Source organism: Leuciscus leuciscus (genome assembly GCF_965113295.1).
Source record: "Leuciscus leuciscus genome assembly, chromosome: 14".
Classification (NCBI taxonomy): Eukaryota; Metazoa; Chordata; class Actinopteri; order Cypriniformes; family Leuciscidae; genus Leuciscus; species Leuciscus leuciscus.
In genome coordinates this window covers 22,633,750-22,659,713 of record NC_138738.1, presented here as the reverse complement: position 1 = coordinate 22,659,713, position 25,964 = coordinate 22,633,750, and the positions used below count along the sequence as shown (strand labels likewise).

At 35.9% G+C, this 25,964-nt stretch overlaps 1 protein-coding gene and 1 long non-coding RNA gene across 2 annotated transcripts in view; one reads left to right on the top strand and one right to left on the bottom strand.

Annotated features, from left to right (window-relative positions):
- Positions 1 to 646: 646 nt before the first annotated feature.
- Positions 647 to 25,964, top strand: part of rnf135 (ring finger protein 135) — a gene marked incomplete at its 5' end in the record, with an annotated part of 77,850 nt that continues 52,532 nt past the window's right edge. Inside the window, one exon of the mRNA XM_082137320.1 lies at positions 647 to 827. The remainder of the gene's footprint in view (positions 828 to 25,964) is intronic.
- Positions 3,753 to 13,290, bottom strand: LOC309514176. The gene is made up of 2 exons (XR_014211618.1): positions 9,583 to 13,290; positions 3,753 to 9,017 (listed from the first exon to the last, which is right to left on the bottom strand). It is a non-coding gene; the product is annotated as an uncharacterized lncRNA (long non-coding RNA).

Sequence of the window (25,964 nt, the reverse complement as noted above, 5' to 3'; positions counted from 1 at the left end):
CAAGTCCACTATAGCTGCAGTGGTATATATAATATGCACATACTTTTGCAGAGAAAGCGTCTCTGGGTGCCATGGGATAACTTTAACTCAAAATTGTGTGCATCATGGATGAACACATACCTGTTCACAAAGTCCTTTCTGGGTCTTGATGTGATGTCATGTAAATATCTGCATCCCAAACTAAAATAATATCCCTCCAAAAAACTGACAATTATATTGAGGAATATACAATATATATAAGCCTTAAAATTGAACTGCTCAATGACAACTTCACAGAATTTATGACATATTGCTATAATGGCAAAATTCTTTGTGATTGACTCAAGTTGTAGGCCTATGTGTACTTAAAGGGATAGTTCACTTTGAAATTAATTTTTGGTATGTTTTAGCTTACCTCAAGGGCATCCAAGATGTAGGTGTCTTTTTTTCCGCAGTAGTTTCAATTTTTATATTTTTAGGTCAAACCGTTCTTGTCTGTCAGTCATATAATGCAGGTCTATGGTCACGGTCTCAAAACACAACACACACGTCAGATCAGATCACTCGGACATGTCTGCGTATAAGAGGTAAAAACGATATAAATACTGTTAGTTTTCTCACACAAACCGCTCGTTTCGTGTCTTAGGCCATCAATGTGTACTTACGATGGGGAATTGTTTAATTTGGACGACGGGGAATTGTTTTAATTTGGACTCTGTGCTTGTGTTTTGAGACCGTGACCATAGACCTGCATTATATGACTGACAGACAAGAACGGTTTGACCTAAAAATATCAAAATTGAAACTACTGTGGAAAAAAAGACACCTACATCTTGGATGCCCTTGAGGTAAGCTAAAACATACCAAAAATGAATTTCAAAGTGAACTATCCCTTTAAGTGAAAAGTTATGTGGATTTTTGTTGTTGTTGTTGTGTTATAGTCTGGAATGATTATACCTATGATCAATCAACAAACTAAAACTTAATTTCTCCATATATAATATACATAGATTTACTAAGAAATGAATTAATCAGATATGAGACCGTTGGGATTTGTTTTGCAGATGAGAATCTTGACAAACCACTAACTTACCACTAAATTACCTTGAGCAAAAAAAGAAAACAGCATAGATCCCACAATGAATAATTATTTTATATGATTGTAACAGTCAAGCACATGATTTGGACTCTGGGCTGCAGGGAGATGTTTGTATGGTGTGTTTGTTGTTATAGGTGGACAGTTGGCTTACTGTAACTCCACTGGGAGTACTAGACGTGGGAGGCCTGCGTAGGGAAGAAAATCCAATTGACCAACTCTTGATCTGTAATAGTTTTGGTATGTGTTCCTGACAAGCCTGTGATTCGGTGACCCACTGACGGCTCTGTGATGTGGTGGAGATCTGGTCTTAATAGGCAGTCTTCTGGTTTTTTGTGGTTTTCCAACCCCAGACAGGATGGCAAGAGACCCCAGCATTGACTCAGTTTTGGTTCGATGCTGGAAAGCGTGATTAGTTTCCCGCAATTGATCTGCTTTGTGTTGTTGTGGAGGGAACTGATCCTAAGTCATTTATTTATTTGAATAAGAGCTTTTGTTCTTGGATGACTCATGGAGGAGATGATGTGGTTAAATCATTAGGAATCTGCACACTGTTAAACCTGGCTCAGTTATTTTGGTTAGGTTACCCAAGTATGCATTCAACATGGAGGAAATATTCTTCGACTTAGTCATTAATCAGCAGACTATATTAAGTCTGTAACTTCTCTTATCCATATGATACTCCTCATCAGCGCTTGTTATATTATTAGATCTTAAGAGCCCTTTGTTTCATCTTAAAGTATAGGGCACAGGTGTTTTCCGATGTTTGAATAGTCAAGCACTTCTCTCTCAAGCACTCTTTCCCTTTCACTAATAATACATGACCACGCACACAACCCCATATATATATATATATATATATATATATATATATATATATATATATATATATATATGTGTGTGTATGTATATATATATATATATGTATATGTATATGTATATGTATATGTATATATATATATATATATATATATATATATTCTTCTTTGGCTGTCTTGTTCTCCCTCTCTCTCTCTCTCTCTCTCTCTCTCTCTCTCTCGTCTTCCTTGACCTTCTCTCCTGAATGTTGATTGTCAGATGAGTGTTAATGTGTTGGCCCACAGGCATTTGTCATTTCAAAACCATCTGACTGTTGTACACTATCTAGCTATTAGAGACTGGCAAAAACGGCTGCTCAATGCTCCCAGTCAGCGGAAAAACGAACTAGTAGAGAGGAGCTGAATGATCCTCAAGACCCATAGAGTCTTCAGGGAGGAACACTGCTAAACAGCACAGCAATAGTGGCAATTTCATGCTCTTATGAAACAGATTTTTGTAAGATGTTTTGCAAAGTAGTTCACGACATGCTCTTTGTGTGCGCTTCCAAGAGTCTGGTCATTTGATGAAAGGGAATCTCATATGGGATTCTTGGTACTAATGCTTAGTTGGCCCATGGAATTGCTGCTTCAAACACCCATAGCCTTGGTTTTGTGCTTGTGCAAACTTGTTTCATAAAAAAAACGTATTTAAGCCAGAACATAATTTTGACGTATTGTGTGTCCATGTTAGAAATGGGAAACTTGATCATATAGTTCAATGACATGATGCACACTTGCTTTTGGATCATTTTAATTTATTTAAAAATACATTCAAAATGCTAATCATACATAAAGTGACTGAAATATACCCCTTGATGGATGTAATTCATTTCTAAATTAAAATTAATTTTAAAAGAATTTTGTTGCAAAAATGACAGGGTGATACAACTGAGGAGAAAGAAAAGAAAGAAAGAATATATATATATATATATATATATATATATATATATATATATATATATATATATATACTTAAAAACAAAATAATTTGACCAACAAAGTCATGTAGTGATAAAAAAAATAAAATAAAAAAGTCGTTTGATTGGAATGTTTGTTTTGTTTGACTGTTTGATAGGAATGTCGTTCCAGGATCAACAAAGATGTTGATCCAGGAACATATTGGTGAAATCACGCTCACCAGATAATTTGATGTCAAAAGCAAGAATAGTTAATTTCATAGTCTAAATTCTGAAGTTTAAATTCAATATTAAACCATTATGAATAAGAATTTGTACGTGTCATAATTAACCCCTTTGCTCATAATAATTAACTAGCACATTTTCCTTATTAGAAAGTATATTCCTTAAAAAAGTATTTTTTTATCTTGTAATGTGCCCTGTTTGGAAAAATTAGACTGCATTATGTCTTTGTGTTTTAAATTTGGTTGCATGTTTAAGCTATATGAGAAATTTGAATAAGCTTCATTCATTTTCTTTATTAAGAACACAGCAGGAAATCCCTCCTCGACACAGAAGTGCTGAGAATGCACCTCTGATAATGCAGTATCTAAACGGAGGAATCCACAGACTTTAACCTGAAGAGAATCATGAGTGTGCTGACTGGGGAACGCAGCTTGCTGTAGCTGTTTGAGTTAACAGTCATTCTTTTTATTACATTTACATTTACATTTATTCATTTAGCTGACGCTTTTTATCCAAAGCGACTTACAATTGCTATATATGTCAGAGGTCGCACGCCTCTGGAGCAACTAGGGGTTAAGTGTCTTGCTCAGGGACACATTGGTGTCTCACAGTGGATTCGAACCCGGGTCTCTCACACCAGAGGCATGTGTCTTATCCACTGCGCCACTACCACCCCTATTATTACATAAAACAGTCATCATTTCCTACCAAAAAAAAGAAGCTTATAACAATCTGGTATAGTAAATTATACACAGTCAAAATAATAGTAAAGTGAAATGCTTTAGATGGGTGTGTTCATTGTTTCTAGCAGCCTTTCAATGGTCCTAAAATATGACAAACTAAAATACACTAAAAAGAAATGATTAATAAAAAAAAGTTGCTACAGTAGAACAATGAACCATTGTTGGACAGAATGAGCTGTCAGTTTAACTAATTGATTTAGTACAATTAAATATAAATAAAAAGAACACATTCAAAAATAGGAGCAATTCAACCATGAAGCATCTACTGACTTCTAAAGGCTTTTTTAAATGATTTTTTACAATGTCTATTCAATGATTTTCTCATTATTGGCGGTTTGTCTTAGCAAATGTTTATATATTAAATTAATTGAATTAATTATTTCAAATTTATTTTTAAGAGGAAAACCCCTTGAGATGTGACATCTCATTTTCGAGGGGACCTCAAGAAAAACATACTTCACGTACGTACGTACGTACGTACGTACGTACGTACATACTAACAGAACAAAGACAAAAGCTCTCCATCACTCCAAAACCACCCATATCTTCCCCAATCCAACCATTAGATATTAGACAATAAACAGTTAAGGTCATTCATATACACAATTGAGAAGAAAAAAAAAGAAGAAAAATAAAAACAAAAATCAAGCATGAGAAAAACCATTGCAGCTTGTATGCAAAATAATTAAGAAGAGACATCTTAAACTGGTGAAAACAGGAGATAGATCTAAAAGACCTAGGTAAACCATTCCAATCAGAAGGGGCTTTATATTTAAAGGCTCTCCTCCCACTTTCTTTGGATATATTTGGCACAGAAAAAAAAGTGTCTCTTAGGCTGTAGGATGGTTGATATGGAATCAAGTATTGTTTCAGATAGGATGGGTAGTTTGAGAAAATGCATTTGTGAACAAACTGCATCCAGTGAAACTGTCGTCTAGCATTTAGTGAAAGAAGATTCAGTGACTGATACATTTGACAGTGATGAGTTCTAAATGGACACCTCAGAACAAATCTGCAGATACTATTATAAATCACATTCAAAGGTTTAAGATTGGTTACGACTGTGTTCTGATAAACAACATCCGCATAATCAATTATAGGCAATAATAGTTGAGTAATCATTTTTAATCTAATCTGTTTTGTAAAACAATTAATTGAGCGGTATAACATTCTTAAGCTACAGTTTATTTTTTTCACAATAGATTCAATATAAGGTCTGAAGGTAAGTTGGGAGTCGAGCCAAAGGCCCAGATATTTAAACTCCTCAACATTCTCTAGAGGTGTACCATCCAGGAATTTAACCTCAAAATAATTATTTTGCTTATTGAGTGCAGATCTGTTTGTAAAAAGCATGCTATAAGACTTCTTTTTATTCAATAAAAGCAGATTAGCAGAGAACCATGTTTGAATAAGATTGAAATCAAATTGAAGTGAGGTTTGAATCTTAGATATATCGTGTTTAGATGTATGTGTTATCTGCATATAGATGAATCTGACGGTCTAAGCATATTTGTGGGAGACCATTTATAAAAATGGAAAATAAAAGGGGCCCTGAGGAAGAACCCTGAGGGACACCCGTTTCCATTATTCTAGGCTGGGAGAGAGCAGCATTAAAAGACACACTTTGACGTCTGTAATGAAGATATGAATTAAACCAGAGAACAGCTGATTTGGAAAGACCAATAGCATATAGTTTGTCAAGAAGAATATAGTGACTGACCATGTCAAATGCCTTAGTGAGGTCAATAAATTTTACAATAAAGACAACCCGTTGTTGTCTTGTGCAGACAAAATATCATTGGTAAATATTGTAAGGGCTGTTGTTGTAGAGTGATTAGGTCTAAATCCAGATTGATTTGGAGATTCAATAATTTAGTACATCATGTAATTAATTATATACGTTTTTTTTATATATATATATATATATAATTGATTGACAACCCAAGTTTGAATATATAAAAAAAAAAAAATGGAAAACAATTTCTGAAACTTTTTTTCTTGAAACTCTACACACAAAACACGCACATGCAAAACATCACACATCTCTTGCAAAAGCAAACATTTCATTCAAAACTATTTTAACTCTTCTAAAAATTGTGTTTTTGCATAACACTACACACAATGCATCAAGTGATTAGCCATACACACACCAAACTACACACAGTTGGAAAATGTAAAACACTTCTTTCTTGCTTGTTCAGCTTGCAGTGGTGCACAGGGGTTTGTCATAGCACTCACACATTTGTGCACAAATACAATACATGCACAATTGTTGCACAATGGATGAACTTTACAATTATTGAACTGAACTGAATCCTCACTGAACTGACTTGAGCTGAATAATGACACTGTTGTTGGCTTGTTAGAGCTTGAATTTGTTATACTATTGTGAAGCTGCTTTGAAAAAAATATGTATTGTATAAAGTGCAATAGAAATAAAGGTGACTTGACTTGTATGCATAATAAGTATGTACAAAATAAACAGAAATTCAAGGGTGAACGTTTTTTGATTTAAGTGATTATAAGCAATCAACTTATATTTACACTATAAACAGAAATGTGTAATTCTTATTGAAAACATTGAGAATTGATTTCTAAAGTGTTTTCACACTTGATCATTGGGTTTAGGAAATCAGTAAATGAATGTGCCATTTAAATGGCAGTGTTTCCCAAATGAAAACAAATTGCTGTTAGTTTTGAACGATGTCTCTAATGTAGAGAACTGTGTTTAGTGTTTTGCAAAAAGTATATTTTACAATCACAAAATTAGTGTAAAGCAAATAATGTGCTTGTAGTTTTGCAGACTTGGTCAGATGATTAGGAATGAGTGAATGTTTTCCCTGAGTGTGTAAGCAATAAAAAGTGTGTAAGCAATAAAAAAATATCAAAAAATGAATAGTAGATGCAGTCATTTCATTTCTAAAATATTTAATTCATAGTTTTATATATATGAATCTAAATCATATTTATATATATGAATCTAATGAATCTTATACTTCTAAAAATATATTAACTCCATTCTTTACAGATTAGTAATCTAAGAGCCCTGAACACACACATACAAAGACCGAACAAGGGTAATTTACACTCTCATTAGCATTCCTCATCGTCTTTGTCCGTTGTAGGGGGAAAACAAAATTTTTTAAGCTCGGAGAACTCAAGACATGTCTCCACTGATCAAGATCAGTCTGCAGTGTGTGATTAAATACAGGGACTGGAAAGATGAATGTATGTCCCATCATGTCATAACTTCCATTGTGCTTGAATTAAGTTATGGATCAAATATGAGGATGGACACTGAGTTTTTACTTTATTACGAACCCTAACCCATTTTCAATTATCTGCATACACTATCATTTTAAGGGAGTATTTTTAGGGAACCTGTTTTACCTTCACTCAACAACATTCCAAGCCATAATATCTTAATAATTCCATAAAAACATGGGGTTTGTTGTTATTTGAAAATAAACAAATAAATATAATTGAATTGAAAAACAGACACCTCTCAGCTATAGCGCATATTCCCTATAGCTTTGAAATCTCATTCACACTTCTGAATATTCAAACGTGCCAAGACTCGATCAATCATGAAATAAAGAAGCCAGTGGCATTCGGAATCATTGACTTCAAACCTGGTGCAATGCATCTGGCATATTTTAAAATACGTGATTTATATAAGTGAATTTTGAGAGCATTGGCCCAGGGAAATATTTTCAATGAATAAAGATGTTTCAGTCTGTTCCTTACACCAAGTTATCACATGCCCTCAGAATACTTGTAATATAAAAGTAAATCTACTTTTTTTCTTCAATAATTTTTTGAAGCTCGTTAGTATTCGTCACCATCATCTGTCTTTGAAAATAAAAAAGGCAGCATCAACAAAACAATGTAAAAAAAAATATATATAGTACAACATTTCTCTGTTTAAATTGTGTTTTTAATGTTACAAACTTTAACTCGTTTTGCTCAAAGGTATGCTTTTTAAGCATATATTATGTTTGCACTTTTGATACCATACAGGTAACTGAAAAAAATGTTTACCTAAAAAATGTGCTGTAACATTTTATTTTACAGTGTCCTTGTTACACGTATTGTTACTGTAGTAATAACTACAATTTATGCATAATTACATAAACCTAAACCAAACCCCATTTCTAACCCTAAGTACATGTAGGCAAGTTAATTATTATTACACAGTACTTAAATGCATAATTACACTGTAACATGGACACCTTCAAATAAAGTGTAATCAAATGTGCTTAGTGTGGCAACATCTAAATTAATTGATTTTATCCAAATACAAAATGTCATTTAACATTACTGAATCAAACTAAATATATTAGGTTACATCAACAAAACTAAGTGACTATAGTCATTTAAGTGTAAGATCAGGTAGAAATAGCTCTTTAACGTCACAATTGCAGGTGAACACTTTTTACAGTGTAAGATGACACCCCACCACCTTCATTTTTTTTCTCTTGATCATAGATGGAACAAAATTGGATCTCAACACATCTGATGAAAAGCTAGGCTTAATTTTGACAATTCTTCTGAATATCAACATTTGAAAGATTTTGTCAGTCAAAACTATTTTTAGGTTAATTGATCTAATTTTGTCTCCACTGATCAAGAACAGTGTGCAGTGTGTGTGATTAAACACAGGGGCTACAGAAATGAATGTATGTCCCATGCCATATCTTCCATTGCGCTTGAATTAAGTTTGTTTTTTTCAGTGTACCTTATTGGTAACAACAGTGTAAACATATTATATGCTTGAAAAAAGCATCACTTAGAGCAAAACGTGTTAAAACACTATTTAAACATTTTGCCTTAATGACACCATATATGTAAATGAATAAAAATGATTTCTAAAGTCTTTTATACATCCTGCAAAAGTTTAGCCCTATTCTTGCCCCATGGGTATAGGGGTCCATATTAATTTTACAATTTGTGCTATGACAAGTAAATTAGTTTCTATTTTATTCTCTTAATAACACATTAGGTAATGCATCATCATCCTGCACATGCTAAACTTATATTTAAATGTGTTCAAATTGAAAAGTAAATTCACAATGTTGTTAAGGGGGGCATCTGCCCCCATTTCTTACCCTACACACAAATGCACACAGATGCTGTTTGTACACAGACACTCTCATTCAAAATCATTCACACATCGTTGTAGATTAAGGGCGTTTTTCCACTGGGTTCGTTTGCTGCGGTCCGAACCCGAGTGCGCTCGTTCCCGGCGCCCCCCGCAGCGTTGGTCTGGTTTCACACTCAATTAGTTGTATCGAACCCAGGTGCGTTTGCAGTGATCTTACGTCATCGCAAACGCACACGGAAAATGCATGGATAATACAACTCGACTGAGCATAGCTGTAATTTGTCAGTTTTTTTGGTGCTATCATGCACAACATAGTGAGAGACATCACCTCTTCAGTGTCCCACAACGTTCCCCTGCCACTCATGGTTGTCGTGTGTGAGGAAACAATGATATCGACAGTGATACGCATGCGCGGGATACTATACTTCCTGAACAAGCGCGCACCCGAGTCCGTGTTGCTTGCACATTAACGCGAACCGCGCCACGGTTCGGGAGCAACCGAGCTCAGACCACCTCCTCCAGGTAGTCTCGGGTTCGGTACTCTAGTGCGCACCCGGGTCCGATGACAGCGTTCACATTAGCGATTTTTCATGCGAACCGTGCCCCGGTCCGCACTAAACTGCCAGTGTGAAAGCGCCCTTAAATACTTGCACTGGCGCACTCATGCACAGGGGAAATATGAAATACATTTAAACGATTCTGTAAAACAGTTGTGATTTCAGACTTGTATTACTGTATATTTTGTGCTTCACTATGTTTTATTTTGCTGTTAAATTCATGTTTACACACACACACATACCCATTTACATACGTTTCTAAATGGAGACATACCATAGACTTCTATTTATATATTGTCACAGAGTCAACAACTTCGACAGCACCAGACCTCTACACTCCACCCACTCGTTCCCAGTCACCAGAGTACTAATTACTAATCACCGTCACCTGTCACCAATCTTCACTGATCATCACCCAGCACTATATAACTCTTCCCATTGCAGTTCACCATTGTCGGTCTCGTTGTTCCCTCAAAGAACACTTACCCGACTCCTTACCTGCACGATACCTACCAGAACGATTTGTGTTCAGTCATCTGCTTCCTTCATCCGTCTTCAGTCATCTGCCTCAATCTCCATTTCCGAACCTGCAACAGAAGACCATTACTCATGCAGATATCCATCCTGATCACTATATTCATCAGTTACTCACCTGCTTCCATCGTTCCAATCACATACTTCTACAAATAAACCTGTTGATTACTTTACCTGTGTGAATCCTTCTGTTTCATGACATATATAAAGCCAATTATAAATACTATAGACTAGTCCACATTTTTTACACTAATGCTTACACACTGAATAACTACAACTGAGCCAAGCACATGTTCTGTGCTTTTAGAATATCAGTATTGTTGGTTTAGAATAATTTGGGAAATGTTATTTCCCTTTATGACCAGTTATGTGAATTTTTATGCAACTATGATTTTGACCCATATTTTAAACATTAGGACATGATGAAATATGCATATTTTTGTATTGTTTTTATTAAATTGTTCATTTAATTTTGACAGACATTACAGGAACACAAGCAACTTCGGATACATTTTATGACAAAATACATGTATGTAGAAAATAGGCCTACTACAAGCTGTGCTTTATATATAATTCAAGTCCATTAAAGAAAATATTAGCAACCCAAATAGTTCAAACTGTACAAAAGGCAACAGACACCATTTTTTTTATCTCTGCACTCTCAACAGAAAGGCTCGATTTTAAATTGCATGGTTTGGCAGTTTTTCAAGTACCAGGGGCAATATCTGAGAATTGAAAAATCTTGTGATGTCAGGTGACGTCAATGTGTCTTCAATTCAATTTCACATGCTTTACAGAGTTTAGTCCTAGAACAGCATTTCACAGATCTTTACCCTGGTACATTACAGATAGATCAAATATTGATTCTAATACTGCTTTATTAGCATCTAGGACCTACTGTAAATTGGGTATTTCATTAATATATAAAAGGTCAAAGCCACTGGTATATGGTTAATACTACTCAGAAACGAACAGTCCGTTCATCTGAGTTGTGCTGCTGTCTGATAAGAGATTTCGCCTCAGGCTTCATGTCATGTGCATGCCCTCTTTAAGACAGAAGATGTCTGTATGTTTGTTAATGTGTTAAGAAGACACGCGCACACACAAATTTGGGGTTTTCATGTTTTATGGAGACATTCCATTGAAATAATGATTTTCAAACTGTACAAGCTGCATTTTCTATCCCCTAACCCTAAACCTACCCATCACAGAAGACAGAGAGAGAAAGAATGTGTGAGAACATTAGCAACATCAACAACTGAATAAACAAGATAATTCCTATGCAGCATCAAATAAGAAAATGTTAAAGATGTGAAAATAACTTCCTTTTGATCAGCTTTAGAGTCACAGTATACAACAAATATTTTGTTAAGTTCCTAGTCTACTTATCAAACGAGGCCCTAGTTTGTTCATAATCGGAAGATTCAACGTTTTTTTTTTATATATATTTTTTTTTTTACATGTACTAAGATACTCCTTTGGGTGTCGTAGTCTTTGGTACACATAATAAGGGTGTGCCGGAGGAGAGAGGGGGAGAGGCATTGCATGCATTTTTGTAAAATTCCTTTAAATTAGAGTGTGTGTGTGTGTGTGTGTGTGTGTGTGTGTGTGTGTGTGTGTGTGTGTCTGTCTGTGTGTGTGTGTGTGCGTGAACATATGCATGTGACTGGTCTAAACGAGTGGGTGAAAGGGTTATGGGTCAAGGATTCTTAGTTTTCAGGAAATCTTCCACTCACCTCCCAGAAACGATCAATCCTCACCCACGCCAATCTCATCAAACCTTTATGGTTTCGACTGTGAATTTATAACAAAGCCTAACAGGCCTGGATATTCAAATAGCAACATTTTGTTTTGTTTGGCATGAAAATTAAGGTTTGTATAACTTGCCTTGTTTGGCTGGTTCATTTACGTCAGTAAAATGTTCCCCCATATTTAAGTGGAGGTTCCCCTCACACAGCTTTGTGGCGGGGCCCATATTTCAGTGCTATTGACTATTTGTAGGTTCACTGCATGGGACAGTCATGGTAAACTCACTCTTTGCTTCTCAAGTTGGTGACTCTGGCACAGAACGCTCACACCTTCTGGCTCACCTGGGGCTCACGGGCCCCATCTGTTCTGCAGAAAAACATAATGGTTACAGATCACAAAAAAATTATACAAAGTCACGCAGGTCCCTCTGAAAATGCCATTATTAGTTCTTCAAGGTTCTCCATTTACATTTATAATAAGAATTGTATCTGCTTATGTTATAAGATGTATGATTTTAAAACCTAAGTTATCATTCAACTTGGGTGAGGTCTATTAACGCTCTTTGGTATGCAATATATCTAATTATGAAATATTATTTTAGATTTTTAGACATAAAATATCAGACATTTTAGAGCACATTTTTGTGGTAAATGTTGGGAAATTAGGTACTACAACTGAATAGGTTTTCTTAAATAGACTAGTTTTGTAAGTATAAATGCCTCCTTCTAATTCATGATTCTTTTAAGAATTCACACAATTCATTTAAACACAAATTAAGTAATTTATTTTATCCTTCAATATTTTCATAAAAGCCTGCCAATCTCACTGAGCCAATGTTGCTGTTCTCTTGCCCTTCTACAGAACATTGTAGATTTTTCTGGTAAACATGAAACATAAATAAAAACACATAATTGTGTTGGCCTGCCATTTATGCAGAGATGTAATTATCATGTATTATTATTATAAACACTTCAACGTACCTAAATAATTAAATAAATGTGTATTAAAATGTATAACTGAAAAACCTTCAATGAGGAAATACATTACTGCAGTTATTGTGTTACAGATATATCATCTCGCAAAATTCATATGTTCAATTCATTAGCTAAACAAAAATGTAGAAGACAAGTGCTTAATTGCACAATTCGAGAGGTTCTGCATGTTAATTCCAAATTGTATGCACTTTCCCCCCCCTGAATAACAGGAATGAAAAGTTATGTTGCTATATGCTACACAGTATACACAGAAACATAAAGTGTTAATATATGGACACTTAGTAATTTCGATTATATTATATTCATTTAATACTTGTCTGTGGATTTATTAGAAACATTAATTAGCAGCCTCTCCACAGTACAACTGCAAGCTTCAGGATGAAACCCCTGTGTCTATCAAGTAATTCATTTATATATCAGTGATATTACACATAAGTGAATTGATCTCCTGCGAAATAAGCTTTTCAGGATACAGGTTAATCCTGATTTCATCATGCAAAAAGCCGTGGCAATTAACCATGAATCACTGTGCGTAAACAAGACAACATTTGAGCTCTCATTTTGAGAATATTATGCATATATCCCATATAATAATCCTCATGCTGACCATAAATCAAATATACAATCATGCCAATTCAAAAAAGTTGTATTTGCCAAGAGCCAAGACGGGGATTTCGGTGAGCTGTTTATTTAACCTTCCCTCCTCCCTTCCATTCAGTCACACTGAGAAACGCTAATGCACAAGACTTGTTCTAATAGTAGTGCACAGCCATATTAGTTCATGCTAAGTTTACTGTTGGAGAGGATAAACACCAATGACACTAAATCAAGTTTAGAATGAAAGAGAATGCACATATTATTTATATTAATACCTTCCCACCCTTTACAAGGATACAACAAGCATTGACATATTTGCTCTGGAGGGTGTTCAACTATGCGTTTCCCAACTTTTATATTGGAAGGTGGCTGCAGAAATCAGGTCGGGTAAGTTTAGCCTGGAGGGGACCGAGGAGTGTTGGGGGTGGGGGTGGTTGCTGCTGCCTTTATACATTTTGTGTGGATCCCACACCCATAACTGCAGAACCCAAGGAGATGTTTGGAGTTGACACTTGTTAATAGGGTGTGTCCTATTCCAGTAGTGACTCATCAAACTCCCTCAGATTCACCTGTGCACTGAAAGTGTGCAGTTACCTTTACAAACGTGAGAACCGAAACGCAGTTTTAATCAGGGCAATCTTTTGAGTTTTGACACAGATGACTGCATAGTATAAATATATATACACTACGGGTCAAAGGTTTGGAACTATTAATATTTTTTTTGTAATGGTTTTGAAGTCTCTTATGTTCACCAAGGCTGCATTTATTTTGATTAAAAAAAAATACAGTATCAGTAATCTTATGAAATATTACTACAATTTAAAATGTTTAATGTATTTTAAGATATAATTAATTTATTATCAGTTATTATTGGTCCTCAATTATTAATAATGGTTCTGGTATATTCAATGTTGAAAACTGTTTTGCTGATTAATATTTTTGTGGAAACCATGATACATTTTGTTCAAGATTCTTTGATGAATCAAAAGGTCAAAACAGCATTTATTTGAAATAGAAATCTTTTGTCACATTACAAGTGCCTTTTCGGTCACTTTTGATCAATTGAATGCATCCTTGCTGCAAAAAAGTACTCTTTCATTTCAGTATTCAAAAGTCATTAAATTTCTTTCTTAAAAATAAATAAAATAAATAAAATAAAAATTACTTACCCCAAACATTTAAATAGTAGTGTATGTTTTTCACAGAAAAGGCAGCAAAAATAGGTTTCAACATTGATAATAAAAAAAAATGTTTCTTTAGCACCAAAACAGCACGTTAGAATGATTTCTGAAGGGCCATATGACACTGATGACTGGAGTACAAGCTGCTGAAAATTCTAATTCTAATAAAAATTTATAATTCATAATATTACTGTTTTCACTGGATATCTGAACAAATAGTGAAATAGTGAGTGACATGATGTGAAGGCCAAGTATGGTAACCCATACTCGCAATTTGTCCTGTATGATTTAACCCATCCAACCTAGTGCACACATTAGGAGTATATAGTGAACACACACACACACACACACACGCACACACACACACACACACACACACACACACACACACACACACACACACACACACACACACACACACACACACACACACACACACACACACACACACACACACACACACACACACACACACACACACACACAGCAAACCGTGGACACACATCTGGAGCAGTATAAATTAATTCAGCCCTTCTACAGAAATGCATAAGTATTTCAGACTTTTTCTAAAAACATTAACAAATCTTATTCCAAATTATTCCAAACTTTTGACCAGTAGTGCACACTTCTGGGCGAAAAAAAGAAAATGGCAAAATGGCAAAAAACTTAGTGGTCTTGTAGTGGTCTTTACCATTTTAATCACAAATCACTGGTCAGAAAATGAGCAAGAATTGCACAAATACTGTAGGTAACTCAATAGCCTTGCCTATTGTTTTCTTTAAATGTTTAAGCCTTTTGGGTAAACTTGCGGACAGCTTTTTACAGGAAGAAGACTCAGTGTTGTTCCACTCATTGTTGATGGCTTCAAACAGTTCATGAGTCGTTGAAAAATGTCTCCCAGTTCGTTTGAGTTTAATGTGAGACCAAATATTCACTATAGTCTTCAAATCTGGACTCTGACCTGGCCAAAACATGAGCCTGATGGACTTGTTCTTAACTCATTTCTTGCTTGTCTTTGCAATATGGGCAATTTGCATGAACTTTTCATGTGTGGGAAGCAAGCCATTGTGCAATATTTTCCCGTACTTTTCACAGTGAAGTAGCTCACCAATACCAGCAGCTAAAAAGGCTCCCACAATGACACCTCTTCTTTCATGCTTTGCTGTGATAGAGAATAGAGATGCATTTATTATTACACTTATCACCAGATCATCGAAGACACCCTCTGGATCATCACTATGCAACTCGTGTTTCATTGTGATTCATTACTCCACACAACTCTGCTGATTCACACTGAATCAAACTTCCCATATTCTGCCAAAATCTTCATTCTGTCTTTGATGTTTTTCTAAAACATCCATCCGTTAAGTGGTCCATTTGCTTAAAGCTGCAGTCTGTAACTTTTTTGGGTAAAAAATTATCCCAAATAAATTTTTGAGCAAGTACATAACCAGCCAGTGTTCAAAACTCTCTGCTTGCCTTATAGCTCGATTCTAAATGGTAAGCTTGTAATAATGTTTTTAATTCCAGTGGGACTGGTGGATTTCCGTGGGAAATTCAAGCATGTCTTTGTGTCATTACGTCACATCTGTACACATAAAGCAGGTGTCCAGGTGGCTAGTAGGCTATATTGCGTGTGAGGATGTTGGAGGTGGAGATTTATAGCCTTTTCTCGCAGCACTTTGATATAATTAAACTTATCAATTTGATGGCGGATCCAGAAAGGTTCAAACGACAATCAACAGTGACAACTGGAGATTCACCCATTGTAAAATGCAAAAGACTTCGGACTTCGGAGTGGCTACTAAAAAAGAGACTGCAACCGGGCCCATGTGAAAACAAGGATAAATATCAGAAGGGCATTAAATGTAGTCACGCAATGCTGATGTTGTTAACATTAACAAGAACAAAGTATAATTTGCACGGTTTGACGTGATATAAGCGATCATTAGATTTAATCAGCGTGATTTATTGCAATGCTTTTTCCCTTAGTTGGTCAGAACAAAAGTGGATGTTACTAACTTTTATTTTATTTTTTATTTTCCGGTGAAAATTCTTATGTTGGTCATACTTCCAAAAAGTAGAATCTGTGATTGCGAATGCCAGTATCCACACCGGCGCGGTGACTGACAGCCGCACATTCTCCTCAAAACATTGGATTGATCCGCGCTGTGCCGTGCCGAGGCACAACCCACGTAAAGTTGATAATTCCGCGAATAACTGCAATTGCAGAGATGGCGACAAAGAGGAAAAACTACGGACTGCAGCTTTAAATGCTACATTTCTTGACCAATAATTTGTGGTTAAGACAATTAAAAGCTTAGTGTTCAGCCATTTTGGGCGTGGCCTTTTTTTTTTTGCCCTGGAGTTTTTTGCACACACACACACACACACACACACACACACACACACACACACACACACACACACACACACACACACACACACACACACACACACACACACACACTATTATAGTAATTAAATATTTGCTTAGTTATCGCCAAAGCTCCTTTCAACTTTTTTTGTAAGAGCTTAGAGTAAATGCAAGTAAATGGGGTCTAAAAAGCTTTGTTCTGGTCCACTTTCCAGTTGGAAACGCATTTAACCAGACTGCTTTCTTAGTGTAGATACTAATGTGGTCAAATGAATTTTTTAACAGCCACAAAAGAATGTAATGGGATGCGTTTTGAAAGTGCACCAAAACAACTGATTCAAACTTCGCTATGTTGTGGGAAAACGCATGGATTACGTATAAAATCGGTGTTACCATTTGTATCCTTTCCATTCGCTTCCTTTACTGCTTGCTCATAAGCAGTGTAATGGCTTCATTCATTCAATAATTTTTGTGTGCCGCACTTGGCACTAATGTGAAAATGATGTAAAGTGTGATGAAATAAGAGGGGAGGGTCTAGACAAAAACCAAACACAAGTGGCCACAGGAGATGCATTTAAAACACATGTTAAGACCAGGTGTGAACTGTAATGTGTTTAGGCTGACCACTTGTGATCGGACCACTGAAAACACAGTCTAATACTAGGTGGAAACAGGGCCTCAGAAACCTGTCTAAAATTGGAAGGTACTTTCATGTGCAAACACCGCAAAGTCCTTGCCTGATAGAGCAGCGAGTCAGCTGTATAAACTTTCAGAAGCAGCCAATCACTTTGATACCAGTTGCTTATTAGTCATTGCAAAAATGGTTCAGAAAAGTGAAATTCATTCATTAGCTATTTCCATTGACCAATTTTTATGCACATTTTGGGATATCGCATGGATGGAAACTTCAAGACGAGTATAAATTCTAAAAATGTGCATAAAAAAAACATATGTGCTTAATTGAGGCAGATATATATTTTATCCAATAAGAAGGCATGCGCAAAAACTACGATGGAAACACATTTACCGAATAAATGTGACAAAAAACTCATGTGACTTGGATGTGATTGGATAACTGGACTAACCAACGGTCCAATTTCATTGCACAGATTCTCAAATGTTGGTTTGATCATTCTGAAATGCCAACGCCAATGTCTGTCATCAGAATAATTTGGTATTATGATTTATTTATGATGTAGGAAATAAGAGCCAGAGTGGCTTCCCTGATTGCAGCAACTTCCATTTTTAGTACAGATATTTTGCGCCAATTTCCCAGGAAGTGAAGTGACAAATTGGTTCTCTTGAAAAGATGGGATGGAAACGCTGCTTTATTCGCAAATGTTCTATGTGATATTCCAGTTTTGTTAAGATAAAGTTAAATTAGCAACTTTGGAAACATAGCTATCGTCACATTCTGAAGTGTCCAAACTATTTTTGGGACCACTGACTGTATGTGTATTTAGGGGGGCCTTGCACTACATTTTGTAGATGCAGTTTTATAATGACTAAACATCTACTTGAGCCCATTCAATATGGTCTAATTCTAAGGTGTGTTTTTTTTCTGCCAGACTCTCCAAAAGGCCAGCAGCTATGGAGGATTGTGCATTGCAATTGGCTGTTCCCTGTGGATACAGACTGTTGCTGGAGACAGACAGAGTGGGCAGTCTTCACTTACCTCAGACAGAGTCATGAACAGGCAGGCAGCATTGAGGAGAAAGAGAGAACCTCGATCCTGTGATAGCCATATGAGATTCCACATGCTCTGATGAGTCATTTCTCCCTCCCTCCCTTCCTCATCCCCCACTACATCCCTCCCTCCTCCCTACATACGAAGCGTATGAGCCTGAGTCATCAGCTAGCTTTATTTCTCTTGCTCCAAGCATGCTGTCTGTCTCTTTTCTCTCTTTCCCACCCTTTATTTCTCTCACTAATTATTTTTCAGTTACTCTTCTGCCACTTTCTACCCGTCACTCTCGCTCTCGCTCTCTCTCTCTCTTTTCCTGTATGGATCAAACAGCAGAAGAACAATCGGTTAGAAATGCGCGTACGTTCTAAGCAACACCACTGGTTTTCCCCGTTCACATTAAAAATTCCCCTCACTGCTTGCCTAGGAGAAAACGGATGGCCCTATGCCAAGGTGTCAAAGTGTGACGTGAATGAGAGAAGCAGATATATTTGACATAAGAGTTGCTGATTTGAATGCGCAACAGATCTAAAGCACTGGGATCTGGTTTTTATTGCACATGGGAAACATTTTTAGTAGCTGAAGCATAACCAATTGTAGTAACAAACCTCAGATTCTCTAAACACTCTTCTCTAAAGGAAGATGTCCATAAGGAAAGCACATTTTGAGGCTAATGACTATATTACAGATCCTGAGGGAGCGGTTGTGTTATGACTGATTTAAGAGCAGTTCATCGCTGAGCATTGCAAGAGTAATAAGGATTTTTAGGGGCATTATGACTGGGTCAGTATAACACAGCTGCCCCTAAAAGTCCCTCACTTTTCTTGCTGACTTATTCACAGTTTTTTTGTCCGGGAACTGCCTGCTGTTCAAGAACGTTTAAGGTTTATACCATGGTTCTAAAGACTCTGAGGAAACCAAACTAAAGGTCAGTCTTGACTATAATATCCCTCCTCTCCCTGAACGAAGGCCAACCGTAATGTCATACCCTTATTATTAGAATGCATTAAATGACCAAACTATTTCAAATGACGAACTGTGTCCAATTTCCAACTGAGGCAAAAATGTTTAACCTGAACATTAGAAAACATTAATTTACAAATTACAATTATCTCTTGAACATTCAGGCAGATTTTTCACAGTACAGAACTTTGCGTGACATGCTTGTTCTGTTTAAATTATGCAAATAAAATAGAGCTCTAACTTTAAAGCTGGATTGTAAGAATTCAAAGCAGTTGCTTAATACAAACTCCAGTGTGTTTCAGTGAAACGGCAATCATTGGTGAATGGGAAAATAACTAAATATGTAAATTGATTGTAAAATGTTTTAACTAGCATATTATGACATTAAGGGTGTTTTTAATTCCTACATTAGATAGTGAGGTGAGAGAGAGCAAATTAGATATTTTAATGTGTTTAAATAGGAAACAAATAGCATTGCATCTAATAAAATAACTTTCAATAAACTATTCTATAAATTATTATTCTTGTAGCTTTTCATGTGCTGCATTGGAAGAGGTTAGTTTACAATGAGTACAGGCCTTTGCAACTGTCAAGATGTGTGACTGAGCCAGAACAATATCCTTTGGGAAACTATTGGCAAGTAGCTTTGAGAACTGCTTAATATGAAAACCTATTTCAGACATGCATGGAAGCTATTGCAGAATTCATACACACTAACAAAGCTTCTTTTAACCTGCCTCTGCCACTCCCTATAGTGAAATCTGACATACTTTTATCTTCTCAGAAACCAATGAAGTTTATGATTTTTAATGTATTTTAATTGTCCTTGAACTCAGTATTTTTTCATGTGAAAGTTAAAAAACAGAATTTTATTCAGTGTTTTCAAAGATTGTACATAATTTATTTTAGTAAACAAAAAGGCTCAACTTCTAAAAACTTTTGAAGATAATAATTTGTTTGTATTTTTAAATTTTCTAAATGTTTTGATTGTAAAGCTTGTAACACTTCAATGTTCACTAACATTTTGAAATGATAAAAATAACAAAAGAAAAAATATTACGTAATATGACTCTAAGTTACTAGTTATTAACAAAAGTATATCAAATATTTAATTTTAATATTCATAATGCATAATACAAGTTCACAAATACAAACCCGCAGAGTAAAATATCTTCTGTATCAATCATCCTTTTTATTTTATTATATATATATATATATATATATATATATATATATATATATTTATTTATTTATTTATTTATTTATTTTTTGCTATATTTTAGTACTCCGTACTGTCAAATGTTTTCAAAGCGCTTTACTACACATAGTACTTTTATAAGATAGTTAACAGATAGGCTACTGTAAAACTGCTTAAGATAATTTTAGATTATTCTACTATATTTATATTTTAAAATTATATTCGTTTTCAATTCTATGTATAAATAGTCCGATTTTAAATGTTTAAATGTAGGCTATAAATAATTATACATTTAAATCAAAAATGAAAATAAAAGGTTTAAGAAAGTTTGAAAAGGGTTTGTGAAGAACAGAAATTTTTACATTTGTATGACGTCAGCGATCCCATAATGACAAAAAAAGAAATAACAGAATATCGAAGAGAATTACCTGAACAAGAACTTGAACTAATCTATTATATTTCATCACTTTGTTATTATCAGTAGCCTACTGGAGATAAACTCCACTATATATAGCCTACACACACATATATATTCAGCACGGTCAATTGACAGAGATGGTCACATGGGCCGAAAACTGGGACTTTGTAGGCCAGTTGAATAAAAGGAAAACTCACCTTGCCCGCAAAGACCCAGCCTCTGACACACTATCAATTGTTGCTGAATTCTGCTGCAGGTTGCGTGATCATGCGTTAAAAGTGTATTAGTCTGTGTTAATCTATGGCATTTGCAGTTGATAATCTCGGAAACGCGATCATCCCATCGCACATGACATGAGAAACAACGACACGGAACGCGTTCAGTGAAGAGCGAGTCTATCCAAATACCAGGGTCTCACTTTTTTACCTGTCATTTTCACCATGTCCACCACCAGCCTTCCTCCACGGAGCTTCTTTAGAAAGAAGAGGCATGTCGCCTGAAGAAGAACGAAAAATGTTGCCGTGCAGTGAGAAGTTGCTGCCACTCTTCACACATTATCATCACCCGCCCCCTTATTTGCGCTCAACTCCTCATGAAGACACAGTATATCCACAGGGACCGCTTACAACATTCTCCCTTTGCGCAAAAGTGGACGAAGGGAAAAAGTCAATATTACGCGGTGGAACAGTGAGCCTCGTTTACTGCGCAAGCCTTTTGAAATTCTCCATGTATGCTGTTTCTGCCAGAGCGACCCCATGTGCTCGATATTAATGAATTATCCATCTGGCTGCACACACATAGCCTATCATATTTGTACATGTTGCGCTGAAGCGCCACCGACTGGTTCCTTCGACAACATGCGGGATGAATTGTGTCTGGGTCTAGAATCAGTGAGTCCTACTATGGTGAAGGCTTAGCTCATGAATATTAATTTAAGCCAGGCTGACGTTGCTTAGTAACCCCCCTGGAGTGTCCATTCACGTACCCCAATTAATCCTCGTATTTTGGTTAAACCGCCTGCTGTTTTGGCCTACTAGATTAACGTCACTCAACCTAATTAATATTCAAAAGCCAGTACTTCATCGTAGTAGGTTGTGTGTATCCGCGCCCGGGACCTCCCAGAATTGGATCGTTGATGTGACTGCATCAGCCTGGTGCGGAACTGTTGATGAATGCAATAGATCTGTCATAATAAATGATGATGTCCTTTATGTTGATCAAATGACTGATAGGAGTAAAATCACTAAAATCACTAACCCTGCATGCATCAACATCAAAACACATTGCAATAATAGTAATGTAAATGATAAATTATCCAGGATAATTGTTTTTGTTCGGTTCATTCTCATTCAAACCCAGTTCCATTAAAAATGATGGTTAATTTCTCACTTTGAACTACGACTTTTGCCTCAATAAACTCTTAATTAGTGCTCATTAATAGTTAGGTAGGCTAGTTGTTAATTTTATCGGGTAAGGGATGTAGGTTTGATTATGCAGAATAATTAAGGCATTAATATGTGCTTTATAAGTAGACCTACTATATCATGCATGCTAATGTGTATAACTAGTCGAGAATTGGACCCTAAACTAAAGTGTTAATTAATTGTTCTAATTCTTATTTTTCTTAAAAACCGGCTCATAATCATTTTGGTAAAATAATAATTAGAACAATTGATACATTCCATTATACCGACTCTATGTGAAAAGTTATTTAATGTCTGTGTATCCTATAATTTGGCAACAGACTGTAAAGATGATGATACACGGGGCAACTTTTTTGAGCAATGTTCCTTGGGCACTTTCCCATTGAGAATGGGCAAAATCGGGATTCTTCGGTGGGCCCTCCCCTGTGTCTCACCTGTTTGCCCGTTGACGGCAACACTGCCCAGCAACAATACTCAAAAAGTTACCCAGTATATCATCACCTTAAATGTATGTTTTTTTCTTTAGTTGCGAGGCATTACGGTTTGATGAAGAGACTGTGGTTTATTGTCTATTATTGTCAATTATTGTCTATTGTCAATCTATTATTTGGATAGATTGGACTATTGCAGTGTGGAGCGGCTCCCTGTGGTGACACATTAATATACACCCTAAACATTCGAATTGTCCTACTTTTTAACGACTGTAGTTGTGTAAGAAATTATAACAAGCATTGTTTTTATCCTCTTATTTGTAATAAGTTTACAGTATAGTAAAAAGAACATACATGCGTAAAAAATATTTTAAAATGCTAAAATACCAATATTCTGCTTGCAAGATTTTTTTTTTTTTTTTTTTGATCTTTCTGTAGTTGACGTATTTTTCCCCCCACATAATATTTAAAGAGACATGGTTTTGTCCTCAACAGTTGATTTGATACATTGAACAATCCTCAATAGAAGACACGCCCTTCACGTATGTCGTCATCACGGGAGCCGCTTCGGGCTCGCGGTATCGAGAGCGTCATACGATACGGCCCGTGATATTTTCACAAAATATTCAACTGTACGAATGATCATTCACATTGCATTTGTTATTCAGCTAACTTCGGCGATCCATCGGTGAGTCTTTATCATTGTTCATCACGCTGTTTGTCAGAGCAGGGATGTCAGCTGATGATCATGTTTTCATCGCCTCTCATCGCCTCTCATCATTTCCTAAAGTCTTTAATCCGGATGCTTCAGAAACTCTCTGACACTAAACCACACATAGTGCATTTTATTCAGCAGGGATGATTATTTTGCCCATAAGGAGATATATGATCGGCCTAGTGAGTTGAGCAATAATGGCCTGTAGTATTACATCAGTGCAAGTTAGATACAGTTCCTCGTAGCTTTTTTAATTGATGTTGAGTCGGCAGAGGTACTAGCTTTTGAATTGGGCTCAAACTTGTGTTACACTGTTGCTATTGTTGTGAAGGATGTCATGCCATGCTTATATTGCATATGTAAACATGAGGGGCTGTGAGATGAATCTTGGCTCATTCAGTCAGTGGCCAGACTGGACTGGACAATACAGTAGCAAATGATTTCACTATTACAAGCAAACACATAATAATGAAACGTCATCTCATTGAATTTGAAAGTGCATTGTTTTGATTATTTTCCATTGAATAGTAAAGGTATTACTGTATAAACCAGGGGTGAGTGAAGACACTGCACACTTGTTCTGTTTCATAATAATAGCAACTGCATATGGCATATGCAAATTCACAGAAAATAAGAGTGAAACAGCATCTTGTTGTTGGCAGTTGCCCTTCAATGGTATTTTACAAAAGGGTCTCGTTCCAGAGAGACCAAATGAAAGTGTACATAGATAGGTTTTAAAGTGCTTTAGTTTGGTGTGGAGAAGTTGTGTTCATTTGTGGATACATATGTGTACAACAACCAAAACTTTATTTTAAGTTTTTTGGTCACATGCTCAATGTGATTGAAGTTAAAGGAATAGTTCAAGTTCACCCAAATGAAAATTCTGTCATTGTTCCAAACCTGTATGACTTTCTTTTGTGGAACACAACATTTTATTTTGATGAATGTTGTTAACCAAACCGGTTGGTGACCATTGTCTTCCACTGTATGAAAAAAAAAAAAAAAAAAAAAATGAAACAAAAGAATACCTTTCTAAATTTGCTCATTTTATGTTCTACAGATGAAAGAAAATGGTTTGGAATGACTTGTAGGTGAGTAAATTATGACAAATTTAATTTTGATTGATGCAATAAAGAAGTATTACAATAGAAGCTGCATACAACATTAAATGTGTACAGTATATAGATTATACACAATGTTGCTACTTTAGTCTGAGTGTATGTTTTCATTTTACCATGCACCCAGGTGTTTTTCTAAAATAATAAAAAAGTGGTCAAGCATACTGTCTTGTGTAAATACTCTTTGCTGTTCAGGCTTTGCCATGCTGTACCAATTCTTGTCTCTGTTTATCCCTCAGGGGGGGCGGGGTGAGTGAGTGCTGCTGTGAGGATTCCCAAACTGAGGGGCAGTCACACACTCAATGGTGTCTCCCACAATGAGGGCGTTGGTGGATGCAGTTTGGGCGGTGTGGAGCATCGGGGCTTCAATCTATGACTACATCCACACCAGTGCCATGGAAGAGCGCATTCACTCTTTGGAGAGTGTTATAACCATCCACCAGTGTGTCATCGGCCTTCTGTCGGCTGCACTTGTGGCTCTTTTCACCTACATTCTGCTAAGGAAGAACTGACTCAGGACTAGTCAAGCCAGATACACTACAGCAGTGAATGTTGGTGTCAAGCTGTTCTGCTCACCTTAAAGGGATTTTAACATGTCTGACTTTTACCCAATTAATAACCTACTAAACTTTAGTTACTCCTAACTCATTAAAATGTTGCTGCTTTATCAGTTGATGCGATTCTGAGTAATCTGGTAAAGCAAAACAAGCATGTTTCTTGATAAAAAAAAAATAGGCTTCCACCATGGATTCCCATTATGGATTTTATAGGTTGTTCATGGCTACCACAGAGGAAAGGATTCAGAGATGCTACCTGACCATGGTTTCTCTACACAAGCTTGGTGAAAGCTGAACAAACACAACAACCTAGTGGATTAGCAGGCTTATCAACCTGTTTGCTGCCATCTTCAATGGAGTCAGCTTTTGTGTCTAGCTTACTTTTAAACAACACATTCAACTTTTGCCAATGGCAAATTATAACTGTTAACCTATAATGTCAAACAGTTTATTTCTCAGCTCCATGGTAATTTATTAGTAAAAATCAGTGACATCGATTAAACTCTTGATTTCACAACTTGAAGTGTCCTTAATCACTAAAGAAA